We start from the raw sequence: 18,372 nt of genomic DNA, 5'->3' as shown, positions 1-18,372 counted from the left end.
CTGCACACACATTCCACTCCTCCTATCAAGAGGTGAAGTCTATGATCCCTCTCCTTGAATTGGGGCTGGTTCTCTGACTTGCTTTGACCAACAGAATGGGGCATATGTGATGCTGTAGGACTTGTGGGCCTAGGCCTGAAAGGCCTTGCAGCTTTTCTTTATACCTTCTCAGAGGCCAGAGGCCATGTAAAGAAGTCTGGGTTATCCAGCTAAGACGCCGCATGGAAAGAGAGAGGCCCTGGAAGATGAGAGCCCATGTAGAGGAGAAATCAGGCTCCCCAGGTGACAAGCAGCACGTGGGAGTGAGCCCCTCTTGGATCCTTCATTCACGATTGAGCCCCCCAAGCTGACACCACATGGAACAGAGACGAGCCATCCTGCTGAGCCCTGCTTGAATGCCTGCCCCACAGAATCGGAAGCAATAAAATTGTTGTCGTTAAATTTTGGAGTTATGCAGCCACAGGTAACTGAAACTGCTCCAGTGAGTGGCCAGGTGATGGAGTGGCTCCTCTTGGTATTTGCATGGTGTCTTTGTTGCTTCTGGCAGTGGAACTGGGATGCGTGCATTCACAGGGAAGATTGAGATTGCCTCCATCAGACAGCATGCGAGGGCATTGCCAGGTCTTCTTGCCTGTTCTCAGGCAAGAACCTGTGAGCAGGTTCTCAATCTAGAGCCACCCAGATACTTCCACCTGGTTGGCCTTGGCACCCAGAAGTCACAAAGATAAAAGAATGAATCACCGGTATAGTGAGATAAAGATTCCTTAGGAGCATGCCTGTGTGAGTGAGTTGGTAAGTAACAGCACTAGGAAGTCCTGGGTGAATTTACAACCCAAATTGCCAGGCTGGCTTTGCTTGCAGATGGTGCCCAGGATTAAGGCTGTGATGCTAACCTTGGATGTGGTGAATCTCAGGTCTGGTATCTATTCCTGTCTTGTTCTCAGTGTCAGTCTTGCCTGTTAGTCCAGTCTGTCTAGTGGGAAGACCCAGACTTGCTCTTTATCAGTTTTTTTTCCTAGGGATTAATGTTCTGGCCCTGTCCCGGCAGCCCGTGTTCCAGCCTGCCTACGTCTCTGGATGTCACCTGTTCAGGACTTTGTCCTGCTGTCTGTCCAGTCCCCTCTTCTTGCCCTGTTAAGACTTGCTTGCCTGGACTACCACCTGTTGTTTACTGACATCTGTATGGTACCATGTTCCATCTGTTTTCTTCACTTCCTTATAGGTCCTAGTATTTGATTTTCCTACCTTCAGTTCCTGCTAGGTCTTCACTGAATCTGCCCCATTCCATTGAAATGTTGGGGCCAAGTAAGGCTGTGTCCAACACAAAGTATAATTCTTCCATATGATAGCCTTTAGATATTTGATAACAACGTTTCCATCACTTTTAATCATCTATCTCTTTAGGCTAAGTCTTGCTGGCTCCCACATTATCAAGGTCACCCATCTACGGGTGTAATTTAGCTTGTCAATATTCTGCCTAAAAGGTGGTGTACAGAAGTGATTTGCAGACTTCAACAGAGGATATAGTAGGGATATAATTTCCTATGATAAGGACATTATGTTTTATAAATTATGCCTACATTTATGTTATTATATTGCATTAACATTTTAAAGGGGTTTCATCACAGGTAGATCAAGGTTCTGTAGGCCCTAAACCTTATATAACTTTAGGGATTCTTTAAAAAAAGTAATAAAATTATGCATATAGTTTCAAGGACTGTGTAGTTTCAAGGACTAATTTCATTGTAAATCTGCCTTTAACTTTGTAATAGAATTGTCTTGTAATATTCCCAGGTCTTCTTTACCAGAACTGCTTTCTAGTCAGACTTCCCCTCTGTAGTAGTTAACATACCTTATTAAGTTTTACTTGGCTGCTTAGCATTGGGGGCATTAAGTAAGTTAACTCATGTGTGGGACTGGGAACAATGCCTGGCACATAAAGGACATAGTAAATGTTAGCTTTTATTATTTTTATTATTCCCTGGCAGGACCTTAGCAAGTAACTTATCTTCCTGACTCTTACTTTTCTCTTTGATGTAGTGAAGATAATACTTGCTCTGCCTATTTCATAAAGTTGCTGTGAGGATCAAATGATAAAATACATTAATGTGCTTTGTTAACTGAAAATATCATACGCACGGAAGGCATTGTAACTGAGGTTTGATTTGACATTGTTAATTTTAGAAAAAGCTCTGTTTAGGAAAGAAAAGAAAACTTTGGCCGAGGTGCAGTCTCTAAAGACCTCCGTCGAGGTGCGAGGGGGCGAAGGACAAGAGGTACATGTGTGCCAGATGCTAGAGGCAATGACCTGGACAGCCCGTTTGACATGCCAAGGTTCAGAAAAGAAGAAATAAGTAGAATCTGAAAGAAGGCGATCTAATTATACAAAAGAACGGGGAGGTATCATTTGTGTGTGTATGTGTGTCTTTCCACAATCGGCCTGAACCTAGGTTTCCAGCCTTCAGCCACATCCTGCTCTGCAATCCTCCCAGGCCCCCGCCTGGAGATCCTACCCACACTTTGGGTTCAGCATAAAAGCCCCTCCTCCAGTGGGCTTCCCCAATCCCTCCTGTCCCTCCCACAGGAAGAATAAACGGTTCCCTGCCACTGCCCTCTCCGTGAAAGCACTTCTTCCACTCTAGACTGAGGCGAATCTAGTTTTCCTTATTTCTGTATCAACAGGGCCTAGCCTGGGGTAAAGGTTTAGTCAATGGATTCACTTTGAAGAAATAACTTTTGAAAGTTGATAAAAGGGCATTTAAGATCGGGATTCGCGGGTAACAAAGGCTTGCACACAGGCATCAGCACTCATTATCCAGGCCAGCTCCGAGGGCGAGACGCGTCCTTCCAGCGCAGGGTACCCGGCCCAGGCGCGCGGCGAATCCCCAGGGAAGGGTCGCCCGGACTGGCGCGGGGGCGTGGCCTGGGCACAGGGGGCGTGTCGCAGCCCGCGGGGGTTTCCGCACCCGGTGCGCGTCCGGCGGGGGCGCGGGAGGGGCTTCCGCCGCGAGGGGGCGGGGCTGTCGCGCGGAGTCCTCTGACGGCCTCAGCCAGGGAATTTCAATTTGAAACCTACGGGAGGGAGGGGGCGGGTCTTGCGGCCGGCGGCTGGCGCTGAAGCTGGACGGGTCCCTGCGGAGAGCGAGCTCCTGAGTGCGGCGTCCGGGTAAGGAGGTGTGCGGAGCTGCGGAATGGCGGGCCCGGGGCGGGGTATCCCGGGCAGAGCGTCTGGTCCCTGCGGAGCTGCAGGGGCGTCTCGGATTTTTCCTGAGACTGCAGCTGGGAAGCTGATCCTGGGCAGGAAGCGGTGGCGGGACGGTTCCATCAGGAGGGGGAGGGCTGTCGGCTTTGGGGTTTTCTGCGACTCCCTGTCTTCTCTCCTACTCGTTCCCGCCCCGGGGACCGGGTCCTGTTGTTGCTCCAGGCCGGATCCCTGCTTCCCCGCTCCACTGTGGTCCCCCACTTCTCCCTTCTCGGGAGCCGGGGCCGCGTCTCGGGGGGCGGTGAGGACTGCGCCGGCCCCGCGGGGGTGCGGTGGGCTCAGGGTCACGCGTCCCGGGCCCCGCGGAGCGGCTGCAGGAGGGATCCGGCTCCATCCTGGGCGCGGGCCGCGGCGCGCGAGCCTGTCCCAGTTCGGAGCGGCCGTCCTCCTTCGACTCTTGGAGATGAGCGCGGGGGCTTGAGGTACGCGGCGGCGGCGTCGCCTTTCTGGCGGATGATTTTGGGAGAGGAAACGCAGCCGAGGACGCCGCGCGTCCCTCGGCCGGCCGCGCGCGTGGGCGCTGCGTGGAGCCGGGCGAGGGCCGCGTCAGCCCCAAGCACGGTGCGCGTCCCCCGCCGCCGCTCGCTCTGTCCCGCAGGACGGGTGCGACCTGGCCGATTCGGAGAGAAGCGCACGTTTTGCTCTCTGATCCGTGCAGTCCCGGCACTCAGACCATCTCACCACCCATCGCTTATTTTTCTCCTCTAGATTTGAGGGCAGAGAGTTGGGAGGGTTGTTAGTTGAGCTGCAGGGGAAGGACCAGGAGAACAGAACAGAAAGAGCAGGGTTGGAATCGGAGTCTAAATCCCCAGCCCCAGAGGCTGCCTGCGGCAGCCGGGATGTCTACTGGAAGCCGTCGGTCATCATGCTTCCCGAAATCGCTCATCTCTCTTGAGGTCAGGGTTTTTTGGTGAAGTGAGAAGAGCTCTCGCCTACAGTCTATTATTTTTTTTGGGGGGGTGTCTCTGTGGAGCCCTCCCTATTGACCTAGGACGCCTTAAATTGCATTCCTTATTACCACCACCGCTGCCCGTTTTTAAGAGCCCTGGTGGGGTGCGAGGGAAGGAGAACCTAGAGGACCTGTGGATATATTTTCTCTTTTCTGAATCACATCTTTTCCTCAGTTTTTTGAACTTCTCGCATCTGAAACGGAACGTGTATGCTAGATGTCTTGTTGCTGTTATTTAACCTTTTTTTAAAAAATGAATCTTAACAGTTTTTCCTTTATTCTTCCGTTTTATTCAGAGACCTTTTAATTTTTTCCATTGTTTTTTTCTTCTCACCGGAACCTATTATTTCTGTATCCTCTGTTTGTAGTACTGTATTGAGAATTAGAATTTTGGCCCGTGTCCTATCACATTTCCCACTGGATTTAGGACTAGAGGGAAACTGAGTCAATTTCTTGGCCACAGGAGCTGGGATTTAGAATTCCCAGTCCTTGAACAGGTTTTACTGGGAAACGAATACCACTTAATCCTATTCGGTTTCTGTTTGGAGGGCTCTTTGCTGTGAGAAATCACTGGATTGCTGTTGCAGCCACTGATGGGGCTGCATTGCAATGCAATATTGGATTGTGATAAGGGCCAACTCAATACATCCATCAGGCTGACACAACTTTTAAAGAGTTAGGCTGTGTCACCTGTCAGAGTTCCAGGGATCAGTCCTAAAATTCAATTTGAGAATCACCATCAAACCTCAGATATCTACTTTATAGAGGTTATTGGAGAACTGTACAAGTGGTAATGGCTTGGAACAATGGCGTGGATTTAGGGCTAATTTAATCTTATCCTGTCTTCCTCACTTCTTGGGCAGAATTCCCACTGAAGTCAGTAGTGGTCTTGTGTGCAGAAGGACTGCTGAGAACAAGAGGCTGCTCATTTAGATTAACGGGAGGGGACAGTTTCTTTCCTTTTGAAACATCCCTCTTTAAGAAAGACCTAGTCATAACAGTGCTTTAATCTTTTATCTCTAGTCAAAGTAGTTAGACCTTCCAGAGAAAATATGTGGATGAGTTGAGCCCCCAACTTCAGATTCTTGATACCTAAATTGAATGGGGATTGCCTAAAACGGTTAAAAGTGATAAAAAAAATATCATTTAACGAATTTCAGTAAAATTATTACTAACTTCAGTAAAAAATCTAAATTGTTGTAGAATATTCTCAGCTGGGTCTGTATATTAAACTGGGTAAATATACAGCTGGTTATGTATATTAAAATCTGAAACTTAATTCCAAGTAGAAAGAAGCAGATTTGCAGATTTAGGGGACAAATCTGAAGAGGGCTCACCCCAAAATAACTATGGAAATATAAAACAAGAGAATTCAGATAGCCCTTGCTGTATTTAGAGAGGTAGCTTTTAGTACAGTTTGTGTATGTATAGGCTTTAGTGACCGTTTGGGCTCATCATTAGATTTGGAGGTTTCTGAGTTAGTTTTGTGCTGATCTGAGTTGGTGAGCTTTTTAGGTCCTTTGCTTCTTAACTAACCGTCTTGTGGTTTACCCTTTCCAAATTACCAGTTTGAAAGGATTGAGTTTAGAAAACCTATCCAGTCACCAGAACTTAAAAATAGATTTTTAAAAATCTGAACCGTGTGCACCTGGACTTCCCAACCACTTGCTTTCAACTAAAAATACTTGCAAAGATGACAAAGCAGCCTTCAACCAGAATATTTATTGGTAAAATTACTCTGTAATTTAGTAATATTGTATAGTTATGTTTAAGGTCGGGTTTTGCCCTGAATCACCACTCTCATATAACTGACTAGAGAACTACAAAGGTTCTATCTTGGCCACTTTATTTAGGAATGTGGGGTTTATATTTTATATAGCAGAAAGCTAAATATTTTTGAAGATTTGCTTTTGTTTCTGTTTCCACAGGGAAGTATGGGCCTTTTTCTTTGTTTTTTGAACTGAAGTAGCCTGTTTAAAAGCTGTGTGTAGACTTTTTGGAAAAGTATGAATTGCTAGTATTTTTATAAGGCAATAAAATAGTTTATAGGGATCAATACTGCTGAGAATCAAATTTTGCATTTCTAAAAGTCTGTATTGCTTACTTGGGGAAAACAAAGGAAATATGGGGGAAATACCTCCCTACCCCACCTTTATTTAGAAATATTTCCAGTGGCCTTGTTTGTTTTTTTTCAGATTCAGAATTACTGTACCTAACCACTGGGTACCCTTATACATTTAAAAGCCTCAAGTAAATGTTTATGCTGGCTTCAGTAGTCAGCAAATACTAGCCAAACACTAATTTACTGCCCTTTTATAGAATCTTGGAATCTCAGGGCTGGACCTTTAGGAGTCAGCAAATCCACTCTCAGCCCTTTCGCCCTCCCCCCAACACACAAACATTTCCAGCCTCTTTGGAAGGTCTGAGTTAATAGAAGATTTGTATATGATTCCCCCACAGATTCCAGACAGAGCATTCTTTGGGAATGCCATTTTTTGGCACAAACCAGCAACCTAATAGTCATAAGATTTCTATCATTACTCTGGCTGAGCAGTGCCCCAAACTAAAATCTAAAATGGAGTTAATGCCTGCTATCATTAACTGGAGGGGAATGGCCCCCAAGTGTAAATACTGCAGTTATTTAGATGTTACAGGTAAGCCAAAAAGAAAGAAAGAAATCATTAAAAAAAAATAAATTTATTTATTTTATTTTTGGCTGTGTTGGGTCTTTGTTGCTGCGCACGAGCTTCCTCTAGTTGCGGCGAGCAGGGGCTACTCTTCATTGCGGTGCGCGGGCTTCTCATTGCGGTGGCTTCTCTCGTTGTGGAGCATGGGCTCTAGGCGCGCGGGCTTCAGTAGTTGTGGCACGTGGGCTCAGTAGTTGTGGCACATGGGCTTAGATGCTCCATGGCATGTGGGATCTTCCTGGACCAGAGCTCAAACCCGTGTCCCCTGCATTGGCAGGTAGATTCTTAACCACTGCACCACCAGGGAAGTCCCAGAGATCATTTTTAATATCAGATAGAAATAACTGAGGTAGTGATAACTAATGTTTTTTTTTAGTTTTTTCTATAAAGTACGTGACTTTTGTATGAGAGAGGGAATACATATGTAGAGTTATGTGAAGTACCTATAACATTATGTGTACTTAATAAATTTGATGAATCAATTTGTTGAAACTTTATATGATGTAGTGGAGGCACTTTTAATTAGGATTCTTTGAAAGTTGGAGTTAACTTTGTAGAACCTGGTACTGTTTCATGTAGAAATGTCATGTAGGTTATATTTCATATAGGTGATTTGCTTTTTTTACTCTTGGCTATTGTTGTTTCCCCTTGTTTTGTGGTTGGCTTGATATATGTGGGTTTATTAGATGCATGTTTTTCATGTCTAGAAGGGTAGATAATCTATATTTCCCTAAATATCTAGTTTTGGGGATAACATTGATTTTAATGAGCGTTTTAGTGGTTTTCTCATTTTTTAAAGTGATGTCGCTTTCCCTTTAGTATAGGGTAGACCTCAGGTGGCTTATGGGTGCATTCATACTGCTTCTGCTTTTTTTCAAAGATTGAATTTGGACAATTTCCTATTCTTAGTTACTTTTAAAGTAGAAATATATTTTCATATCACACATACTTCTTTGCATTTTTTTTTTTTTTACTTTAGTGTATTAGAACCGTAAAGGTCTAAATTCATTATAGATTGCCTCACAAATCTTTATGGTAATATGGAATTTATTTGAGGAATAAGAATTATCTTTTCATTTGCTCTGAGAACTATCATAAGTAAGGTTTGCTTTAGGCAGCCAAGCTGACACTTCACATATGTGACTAAATTGAACGTCATGGGGATGGTTTCAGTTCTTTCCAGGTTAAGAACCAGAGGGCATGGAAAGAGTTCTAAAGTGATTTTGTCACTTGTTCATCTGTAGGACCTTGTTGTCTGGGTCAGGTAGGAAGTTCATTGTCTTTAAATCATTCATGCTTTTACCAGGAAGCCAGTTTCCTCTTGCTTTTCTCTTTTTATGGCCTATTTATCTACCTCCATGAAAGAATTTTCAAATACTTAAAAGACTTATGTTACCCTCTCATTGCCTTTTTCCAAGAAAATCGTGATTTTAAAAACTTTTCACATAGGTCTGGTTACCGAGTCTCTAATCATTTTTTCCAAGCCCTGAATTCAGGTTTCCAGACCTCCTGATGAGGTTTGCAGCTGGACCTACCACCATGATAACAGCAGTGCTGAATTTAATCACATTTTTGAGTTTCCTATATTCTATCAATATATGTACACATCCCAGTATCCTGAAGATACTAAATGAATATGTAGTTTAAACTTTGCCATAATTCTTAGGTCTTTTCTTTTTTCTAAATAGTCTACTCATTTTTCACCCTTGATTCATCCACCTAGGGTACCAGAAGGGAGGGTGAAAATCATTTAGTTTAGATTTTTGACCTTGAGGTGGGAAGTGTGGGGTTAGTGGGAAAGGTGTTGCCCAGGGTGGCTTCAGGGGCTCATGAACTGACTGAGACTGTTAAGTAAAGTGGGCTCTGTGTGTGTGTGTGTGTGTGTGTGTGTGTGTGTGTGTGTGTGTGAGAGAGAGAGAGAGAGATTTGGGGGAGCAATTTTGAAAAACAGAAAACGTTGAAAACTGCTGATGTAGTTCTATTCTTAGTTTTTGAGATTAGAGGATCGAAGTCTTACGAGACTTTCTGTTTTTTATTTTTTTCATGTTACCCCATTACACTTTCATGTCCCCACTGTTGTGCTTATTTCCTTTCAATTCTTTTGGTTGTCCGATTTTAGGCAGTTGTCAAGGTTAAACTGAATTCTTTTTTTTTTTTTTTTTTTTTTGCGGTACACGGGCCTCTCACTGCTGTGGCCTCTCCCGTTGCGGAGCGCAGGCTCCGGACGCGCAGGCTCAGCGGCCATGGCCCACGGGCCCAGCCGCTCCGCTGCATGTGGGATCTTCCCGGACCGGGGCACGAACCCGTGTCCCCTGCATCGGCAGGTGGACTCTCAACCACTGCACCACCAGGGAAGCCCTAAACTGAATTCTGATATAATATTGGCTTCGTATTTTCTTACCTTGAACTTAATGTGTCTTTATTTCCTCACAAATTTCTTGGATGGAAATATTAATTAGAAGGGAATCAGTAACAGGTCCACACTGTGGTGCTGGTTAGAATGCTACTTATGCCAGTGGAACCTTGGGTAAATTATTTCTCAAGGCCTCAGTTTCCTTATCTTCACTATGGGGGTGAACAATCATAACCTACCTCAGAAAGTTAGATGAGGATTAAATGAGCTAGTGCTTATAAAATGCTTCACTCAGTGCCTGGGTTCTGTGAAAATTGTTAGGTTAAGAAAAGACCTTTTGTCTTGTGAAAATGTGGTAAGCAGTTTTTTTTTTTGCAGTGGTCAGGAATAATTATCTGTGTGGAAGTAGAGTCTTTGATATGAAACTGTAATTTCCTATGGTGATCACAAGTTAAAACCACTTTTTAACAATTTCAGTATGGTATCTCTAGAATTTTTTTAACTATCCACTGCTTTTGGCAGTACTCAGAAAAGCATATAGATGGCAAAACTGTCTGGATCTAATTTCAGCATCACAGAGAGGTGGTAGTCTTTTTTGTTATGTTGCCTGAGGTAGCTGATTCGGAGTGTAAAACTTGTATGCATATGCTGTATTATAACTTCCTCTCCCTACAGCTTCAGTGAACTTGCTGCAAGAAGGCTGTTAGTGGAATTTTTATTGATAGTGTTTAAGTCTCTGCATGTGACATTAAAATGTGACCTTTTCACATCCAGCACATCTTTTCGTACCTGAAATAGATCTGCGGACATATTTTCCCCCTAACAGAGTGTTTTAATTTTAAATTAGTTGACAACATTAAGAAATCAGGAGGTTTCACAGAAATATCTTTCTTTTAGGTTTCTCTGGGAAAATTGGAGGACCTTGGCCACACTGGGCCCACGCTCCTTTGTTGCAGTGCTGAGGAGCTCCTGCCCCATCTCACACAGGTCATCTTCCTACTTTGCCGAAGTCCCACCCATTGCCTTTTGGCTTACTGCTGGACCTTTTCATTCATTTGTATTAGATATATGGCTCCTCTAGACTATCCAGTTTGCATCTCTTTTACTAAATACCAATTTGGAAGATGCAAAAAGGACTCAATCTATATGACCTTCAATAAGGTGTTCCTGGCAGTGGGGCTTTTCTACCTCTAGGGCCAGCAGTCATTTCCCACCTCTCCCTTTGTGAAGGCTGACCTCTGGGTCACTGTCAGTCATGGTTTCTGGAGCCCAGCAGGCAGTAGGCCCTCGGTCACACGTGGAAAGAATGCTCTTTCTAGTTTCCTCCCAGACTTTGTGACTCCTTCTCAAAGCAGCTTGTCTGGTTCTCTGAAGCCTAGTGTTACACTACTGCAGCCCATAGCTGTACCTTATTTGTATGTTATTTGGATTTTTTAGAGGACTTTTTTTTCATTTCATCATTTAATATTTTAGTATGTATCTCTAGAAGGTAACTCTTTTGTAAACATGATTGGAATACCACCATCACACTAAAAATTCCTTAATATCATCAAATATTCAGTTGTTGATATTCAAATCTCCAATTACCTCAAGTATCAATTTTTGAAAATTTGTTTGAATCCAGATCCAGTTAAGATTTGCATGTTATAATTGGTTGGTGTATCTTTTTTTTTTTGACTTTTTATTTAATATTGGAGTATAGTTGGTTAACAATGTTGTGTTAGTTTCAGGTGTACAGCAAAGTGATTCAGTTATACATATATATGTAACTATTCTTTTTCTTTTCTTTTTTTTTTTTTGCGGTATGTGGGCCTCTCACTGCTGTGGCCTCTCCCGTTTAGGAGCACACGCTCCGGACGTGCAGGCTCAGCGGCCATGGCTCACGGGCCCAGCCGCTCCACGGCATGTGGGATCCTCCCGGACCGGGGCACGAACCCGTGTCCCCTGCATCGGCAGGTGGACTCTCAACCACTGCGCCACCAGGGAAGCCCCATGTAACTGTTCTTTTTCAAATTCTTTTCCTGTTTAGGTTGTTTGGTTGGTGTTTCTTTAAAGACTGATATGCTCTAGTTTCCCCTTCATCTCTTATTTTTCCTTGCAGTAGTTTGTATGTTGAAGGAACTTGATTAGTTGTTCTGTTTGGTTTCTCACAGTCTGAATTTTGCTGATATCAATCCTCTAGTGTAGTTAACCTGTTCTTCTGTCCTCTGTATTAGTAGTTGGAGCTAGAAAATTGGTCTAATTCAATTTATTTTCTTTCTGTTTTTCTTTCTTTCTTTTTTTCTTTTGTAACATTCCTCCATGGTTTAGGCTTCTATTTGACACTTCTTGCTTGCTTTCCATCCATGAAGCCAGGCTTCATCCTGGCTTCAGGTGCTGTCCCATTAGCTTCTTTGTCTTCTTTTTAACCTGTGCTGGACAAGTGGATTTTACGCTAGTGGCTCAGCTTTGTTCTAGGTTGCATTGTATGTAATCTGATAAGGCCAGAAGCATTGATAATAAACAGGTGAAAAAGGAAGAAAAATAACTTTTGGAGCACAGATGATAAGTCAGCTACTGTAGTTGGTGCTTTATATATTATATGTTAATATCCCCAAGCCTTCTTACAGCAACACCTTGAAGTAGCTGGTACGCTCATTTTACAGATGAAAAACTGAGGCTTAAAACCAGAATAATTTACTCAAGGGCACCCAGCTTGTGTGCTGCTAAAACTTCTGTTTCTTCTGCAGGGGAGGGTGAATTATTGCTTTTAATTGTTTGATGCTGTTACTCTGTAGAACTTGAAGATTTTAGGAATTTGTTGGCATCTACAGTATCTAACTTAACAAAAGATAAGCTTGCTTTCCTAACTGGTTTCTGCCTCCTAGTTTCTTTTGTAAAGGTGTGATTGTGAAGCAGAGTACTACTGTTAGTTCTGTGAATTTTGAATCAAGCTGGAGTGGTGAGTACCCTTCATCTTGTTTTTCACATTAGTGTAGTGTTTCCAGGCTGATGTTTCAATGTAACAAAAGTGTCCCAGGGTATAAAACACGTCAAAATAAAATGTGTGCCTCCTTCCTTTTCAGTTTTTATCTTTCAAGCAGTTTTATACTTTTTGCTACTTCATTTACAGTGCAGATGGTATTCCCCAGGGTGCTAGTATATGATTTAGAAAGTCAGGTAATAGTGTAGGGATTATAAGGAAAAGCAGCAGACCCCTGCCTTTCATGTCCCTTCATGACAGATTTCTGCTCCTCAGAGGCAACCGCTTTCAGTTCTTTTAGTTTTATTATCCGTGTGTTTTGTTTAAAACCACAATATTCTTGCTTTTTTGCTTTTTCTATTCTAGACAATATTAGCTGTTGACTTTCTACCTTGGTTGGGGTTAGCCTCCTTTACAGACTCCCTTTTCCTGTGCACAGATGCACACTCTTCTCTCCTTCCACAGCACATATAGGCAGCAGCTGAGCTGTGTATAGTGCTTTGATTGCATACACTTTCTTTTACAACTTTTTGTTTTATCCTGAAGTTAATTGCCTATTTTTTTCCTCATTTGTATAGTTTTCTTAGTACCTACCCTTAATTTAGCTCTAAACTTTGTTGAAAACTATATGGCAAACCATTTTCTTTTTTTTTATTAATGACATCCTTCCTGGACTGGTTATTCCTAGAACTGCTGTGCAGCTGTATTCTGGAAATTGCCCTTTTCCTCTCTTCCTGGGCTCCCGGGTGCCTGGACTTCGTGTCTCTTTCTTGTCTCTTACTTTACATGAGTGCATCCTCCAGTAGTTTCCCAAGAAAGTGCAAATGGAAGGCGAATTTCTTGAGACCTTGCATGCCTGAAACCGACTTTTTCCGCTCCTAAAATGCCTCTTTGTACTCTCAGTTTGATTGCATTTATAGTTTGGCTGGGTATAGAATTCTAAGTTAATGGTTACTGTCCCACCGAATTTTGAAGGCGTTGCTCCATTGTATTTTCACATCCCACTGTTCTGTTGAGAAGACTGACTCGATTCCCATTTCTGATTCTGTGTATGTAGCTAGTTTGTTTTCTTTAGAGGTTTTCAGGATTTTACCTTTGAACTTGTTGTTTTGAATTTCATGATGGTGTGCCACGGTATGGGAGTCTTTCACTCATTGTGCTGAGCACTCAGTGGGCCCTTTTAGCTTGGAAACTCTTGTCTTTCAGAAATATTCCACTATGATAATGACTCCCTGTATGTTCTCTGTTCTTTCTGGAACTTCTATTAATTTGGATGTTGAATTTCCTGCCATGGCTTAAGGTTTGTTACTTTTTCCTCTCTGATGTCATCCCTTTGTCCTTTTGTTCCCTCTTTTCGGGAAATTTCTTCAATTAGTTTTCTTCTAATCTCTCTACTGAACTTTTTTGCTTTCCTATTTTTGAAGCTACTACTAGGCTAATGAATTTTCTTTTTGATAATGTCCTTTTCTTGTTTCATGTATATAGTTTCTCCTGTCCTGCCCATCTTGATGTACCCCTGCGCTTGCTTTCTCTCTGTCTGGAATGCTCTTCCCTCAGATACCTACATAGCTTACTCCCTTAACTCCTTCAGAGCTTTGCTTCCGTGATCATTTATTTGAAAGTACAACCCTGCTCCCACCCCTACCCCAGGGTGCCCTAAATCCCTTCCTTGTCTATTCTTACCTCTGCACTGTGTATTGCTGAAATCTGATACCCTTATATTTTACTTTTTGTTTATTGACTCTCCCCTCGCTGGAATGTAAGCTGCATGAAGGCAAATCTTTTTGTGTATTTTGTTCAGTATTTCCAGTACCTAGAACAGTGCCTGGTGCAGAGTAGGCACTTGGTAAGTATTTGTTGACTGAGTGACTGGACCTCCCTGTTTTCTGTATAGAACCTCACCTTTGCCCTCTGAGCACAGAGCCTTTCTTTTTCAAGTGCTATAGAGTGAACTTCCTGTCTTCTGGCTGCCAAGTTTTGTTGAGGCTGTGGGTGTGGTTTAAACGTTACGTGTCCTTATTTCCAACAGGTCCCTGTCTTCAACTTGCTCTCCCATCTCAACCCTCAGAGGTTTCTGGAACTTCCAATTCCTAAGGCTCTCAAACCTTCTCCAACTATCACATTGTTTTTGGTAGGTCCCCACCAAGATAGCAATGCAAGTTTAGGCTTCCTCTGTTCTGCTAAGTCAGTTACTTTATACATCTGTTCTCCATCTTCTAAAATTCTGTTGATATATCTCATCTGCTGGCCTGTCCCCTCCCTTTTTTTTTTTTTTTTTGTGAGTTAGTACCTTTTTTTCTTTAATTTTCTTTCTGTCATTTTAGTGTGGTTTTGGGAGTGAGCAGAAATTAACTCATGTTCAACCCACTGGATTTAGGGTTTTAAACTGATAAAAATAAATTTCCAAGATTATTGTGGTACTCACATTTGGTAAAAACTGCAGCCATAATAAAATTGTCCTTTTTCTCATGCCAAGTGCTGAGTCAAACTTTAGCAGTATATATAGAGAGACAGAAAAGTCAGGCGGTTGAGTTAACATCTAGGGTGGATGGGAGTGGTTGACTGATATGTGACTGAATAAGAAAGTGCTTCTTAGGAAGAGCTCAGAAGATGTATTATATTTTTTTCTTGTGATAGTTCAAGGATTAGTTCAGTATACACACTTACAAATTTTATGTACTTGAACTAGATTTAAAAATACACAATAAAAACAAATTTGGTGAATGTGTATCAGAAATGGCAACCTTATTTTAGAGTTTACTGAGTATCTTAGTTTGTCTGTCTTTAGACTGACTTATGATTGGCATACATAAATTTGAATATTCTTTGACTATTTGAATATTCTTTGGTTATTAGAGGAACCTTTGAACTCATGTGGATTCTGCTAATACTTTAAGGATGAAAAAATTCATTACTAGAGCATAAATAGAGAGTGGGATTTACACTAATGTAAAGATACACACATTAGCAATTTTTGTGTATGAGTTTCGGGGAAAGTGAAACAAAAACGGAGGGTCTGAATAAGGCAGTGGCTGTGAGGTCTGAGAAGCTCTAGGAAGATCCCAGGGCTCCTGAGGGCATGTGGTTAGTGTCAGTTAAGTTGCCGAGTGGGTTTTAGGGATTTATTAATTCAAATACTCTATTCATTAATGTAGAAGATGTTATAGACAAATAGATCAGTACAGTAGTATCTCCCCAAAATGTGGTGGTATGTTAAAATGATTTGAGGTGGTGCACAGATGAATCTTTTTCTTTTAATGGTTAAATACGTGTGCATCAGAAATATATCCAAGTACTTCAAAACTATGATTACATTGATATTACTTAGTATAAGGCTAAAGTAGGTAAGTTTTTTGTTTGTTTGTTTGTTTTTTGCGGTACACGGGCCTCTCACTGCTGTGGCCTCTCCCGTTGTGGAGCACAGGCTCTGGACGTGCAGGCTCAGCGGCCATGGCTCACGGGCCCAGCCGCTCCGCGGCATGTGGGATCTTCCCGGACCGGGGCACGAACCCGTGTCCCCTGCATCGGCAGGCAGACTCTCAACCACTGCGCCACCAGGGAAGCCCAAAGTAGGTATTTTAAAGTGACTTGATTTAAGGATAAGTATTACATAAATAATAATACAGTAGCTGTTTGGATTTGGCAAAATTATAAAGTAGGTCTGATTACTAAAGTCTGAGAAACTTTGGGCAGGTTTAAAATAAGATTTCTCCTAATAGATAACAACAGAAAACTGTATATGCTGACTGTGGCATAGACTTCTAAGTTTTCTTTTTTAGAAATTAACACTTTTTATTTTTAAAGTTTATTTTTTGGTATTCTTTTCAAAATAAGTCCTCAGAACATCTTATCATTCGATTCTTAAACCAATTTTGTACCAGAATTCTGACAGGTAAGCAAAGTGAGTTAGGACGGGGTTAAACTTACTCAAAGACATTGAGCAATTTAGTAATGGAGCTTCAGGCACGGCCAGGGTCTCCCTTGTCCAGAGTTGTTCCCTTTACTGTGTCCTCTTTTGATGTTAATGGACTTGCCAATTGAAGTTTTCTTGGAGAACTTAGGAAGCCTGCCAAGTTTTATAGCTGGGAGGGCTGTCCTGTAGCTTTTATATATTTGTATCTTGAACCCTGAAGGTAGACAGAGCTAGGTCTTCCAAAAATAGTTCAATAAGTGTGTCAACATTTTCAAATACTATTGAAAAAACAAGGAAGTGGAAAAGTCCTATGGGATTATTGGAAAACGGTGCCAAATGCTTTCACAAGTAAAGCATTGAAAAGCAAATGTGGCACTGTGGTCATATGCTAGACAATGGTGCATATTTAGCCTTCATTTTGGAGCCCATCTTTATATGATAATCTTTTACTTTTCCCCAGTACTCTCTGTTTAATTGCAGACTCTGGGAGAAAAGCTGCTAAATGAACATTTTTCTTGAAAAGTTTTCTTTAATTCACTTCTCTTACGGAGAAAAAGGCAAACTTCTGTTTTCTTAATAAAATGAACACAAATTGTGTATGGGAAAGATTAGAGTGACAAGTAATGAGTGGGGTCTGTCCACTGACAAAGGAATCAAGAGTTTATCCACGAGATTGTAACAAGAACTGTTTTTGGATCTTGGCCATTAAAATTAATTTCCTTAATGCTAAGATTGCTAAGGGAACGTGAATACATTCTTCCTTCCGAGATCTCTCACCACCCCAAAGAGAAAAATAAAGGTGCAGGGAAGATATTCTTCACTCGTGCAGTTCTTCAGTGAAGGGCTGTCGCTGTGGGCAGCATGTGTAGTGCATATGTGGCTCCAACTTTTCTCCTAATTGATGCCAGTTCACTTTCATCCTCAGTGCTACCAGCTTAAATGGAAAGACTCGAGGGTGGAATCTAGAGCATTCCATAGATCTGTGATCTGTGTGTTACTTGCTCTGTGCAGCACACATGTAGCAATGAAGGATAATATGGCTCTTTTTTTTTTTTCTCCCCTCCCCATTATGGCTCTTTTTTTTTTTTTTTTTTTGCGGTACGTGGGCCTCTCACCGTTGCGGCCTCTCCCGTTGCGGAGCACAGGCTCCGGACGCGCAGGCTCAGCGGCCATGGCTCACGGGCCCAGCCGCTCGGTGGCATGTGGGATCTTCCCGGACCGGGGAACGAACCCGCGTCCCCTGCATCGGCAGGCGGACTCTCAACCACTGCGCCACCAGGGAAGCCCTATGGCTCTTTTTTAAAGGACCTTTTTTGTTGTTCTTGTTAGGTTTTTTTAGCCATGTTTTTACTGTATCTGATTATCTACTGAAGTGTTTTTTTGTAGAAAGACTGTACCATTGTCAGCTATAGAAAAGTGTTTTTCTTTCTTAAACTTTTTATTATGGAAACAATTAAAAATATTCAGAAGTAGAGAGAATAGTAGTGTAATGGACCTCGTGTAGCCTCACTCAGCTTTGCCAATTACTAGGACATGGCCAATCTTATTGATACACCCCACCCCCATGATTCTGAAGCAAATTCCAGATAATTTCATTTCATATAATTTCATTTGTAAGTAGGTAAGATTCTCCCCCCGCACTGGCATGTGATCACCAAGATAAAGTCCATGTTCATTACTGATTTTGTAGAATTACAGAAATTAGTTCATTTATGGCATATTCAGTTGTGTTTTTGGGATAAATATCTGAATATTGTTTTGATCAGTGAGAGCAATTTCATCTAAGTTTTAATCCGTGAAAGCAGTTTCATCTAAATGCAGCACTGTGGACATAAAGGAAATGCTTTAGCCAGTTCTCAAAGACCCAATTTCTAAACCAAATCTGAACTGACTTTCAAATTCTAGTATATTCTCAAGGTAATGTTGATGTTCTATAAAGTGTTTTTCCATGGCTCCTGCTTATGTTAATACTAGATTTTAATGTTCTTTTTTTTATTTTTATATTTTATTTATTTATTTACTTGCAATATAGCTGAATTACAATGTTGTGTTTTAGGTGTACAGCAAAGTGATCCAGTGATTTTAATGTTTTTAGATTTTTCTTTTTTCTTTCCGTCTCTCACTTCTTCTCTCCTTCTCTGTCTCTTTCATTCTTTTGCTTAGCATAGTTTAGTGGCAATATGTTGGAACCAGACCAAGTGAAACATTTTTTTTTTTTTAGCTGACTGAAATTTAATGGAACTATG

General features: G+C 42.0%; 1 protein-coding gene across 13 annotated transcripts in view; it reads left to right on the top strand.

Moving 5' to 3' along the window:
• Window positions 1-3,085: 3,085 nt before the first annotated feature.
• Window positions 3,086-18,372, top strand: part of EPB41L2 (erythrocyte membrane protein band 4.1 like 2) — a 268,070-nt gene continuing 252,783 nt past the window's right edge. For 8 of the 13 annotated variants that reach the window (XM_029223494.1, XM_029223501.1, XM_029223498.1 and 5 more), the window contains exon 1: window positions 3,095-3,166. The gene's annotated coding sequence lies outside the window, so the exon portion shown is untranslated. Of the gene's footprint in view, window positions 3,175-3,538; window positions 3,685-10,148; window positions 10,239-18,372 lie in introns of those variants that run through there. The other 5 variants (XM_029223487.1, XM_029223483.1, XM_029223492.1 and 2 more) reach the window with 5 other exon arrangements.

This window comes from Monodon monoceros, unplaced genomic scaffold, assembly GCF_005190385.1.
Source record: "Monodon monoceros isolate NGI ecotype Baffin Bay Population unplaced genomic scaffold, NGI_Narwhal_1 Super_Scaffold_15, whole genome shotgun sequence".
Lineage (NCBI taxonomy): Eukaryota > Metazoa > Chordata > Mammalia > Artiodactyla > Monodontidae > Monodon > Monodon monoceros.
The sequence above is the reverse complement of the archived record's forward strand: the minus strand, read 5'-3'. Positions and strand labels throughout refer to the sequence as shown.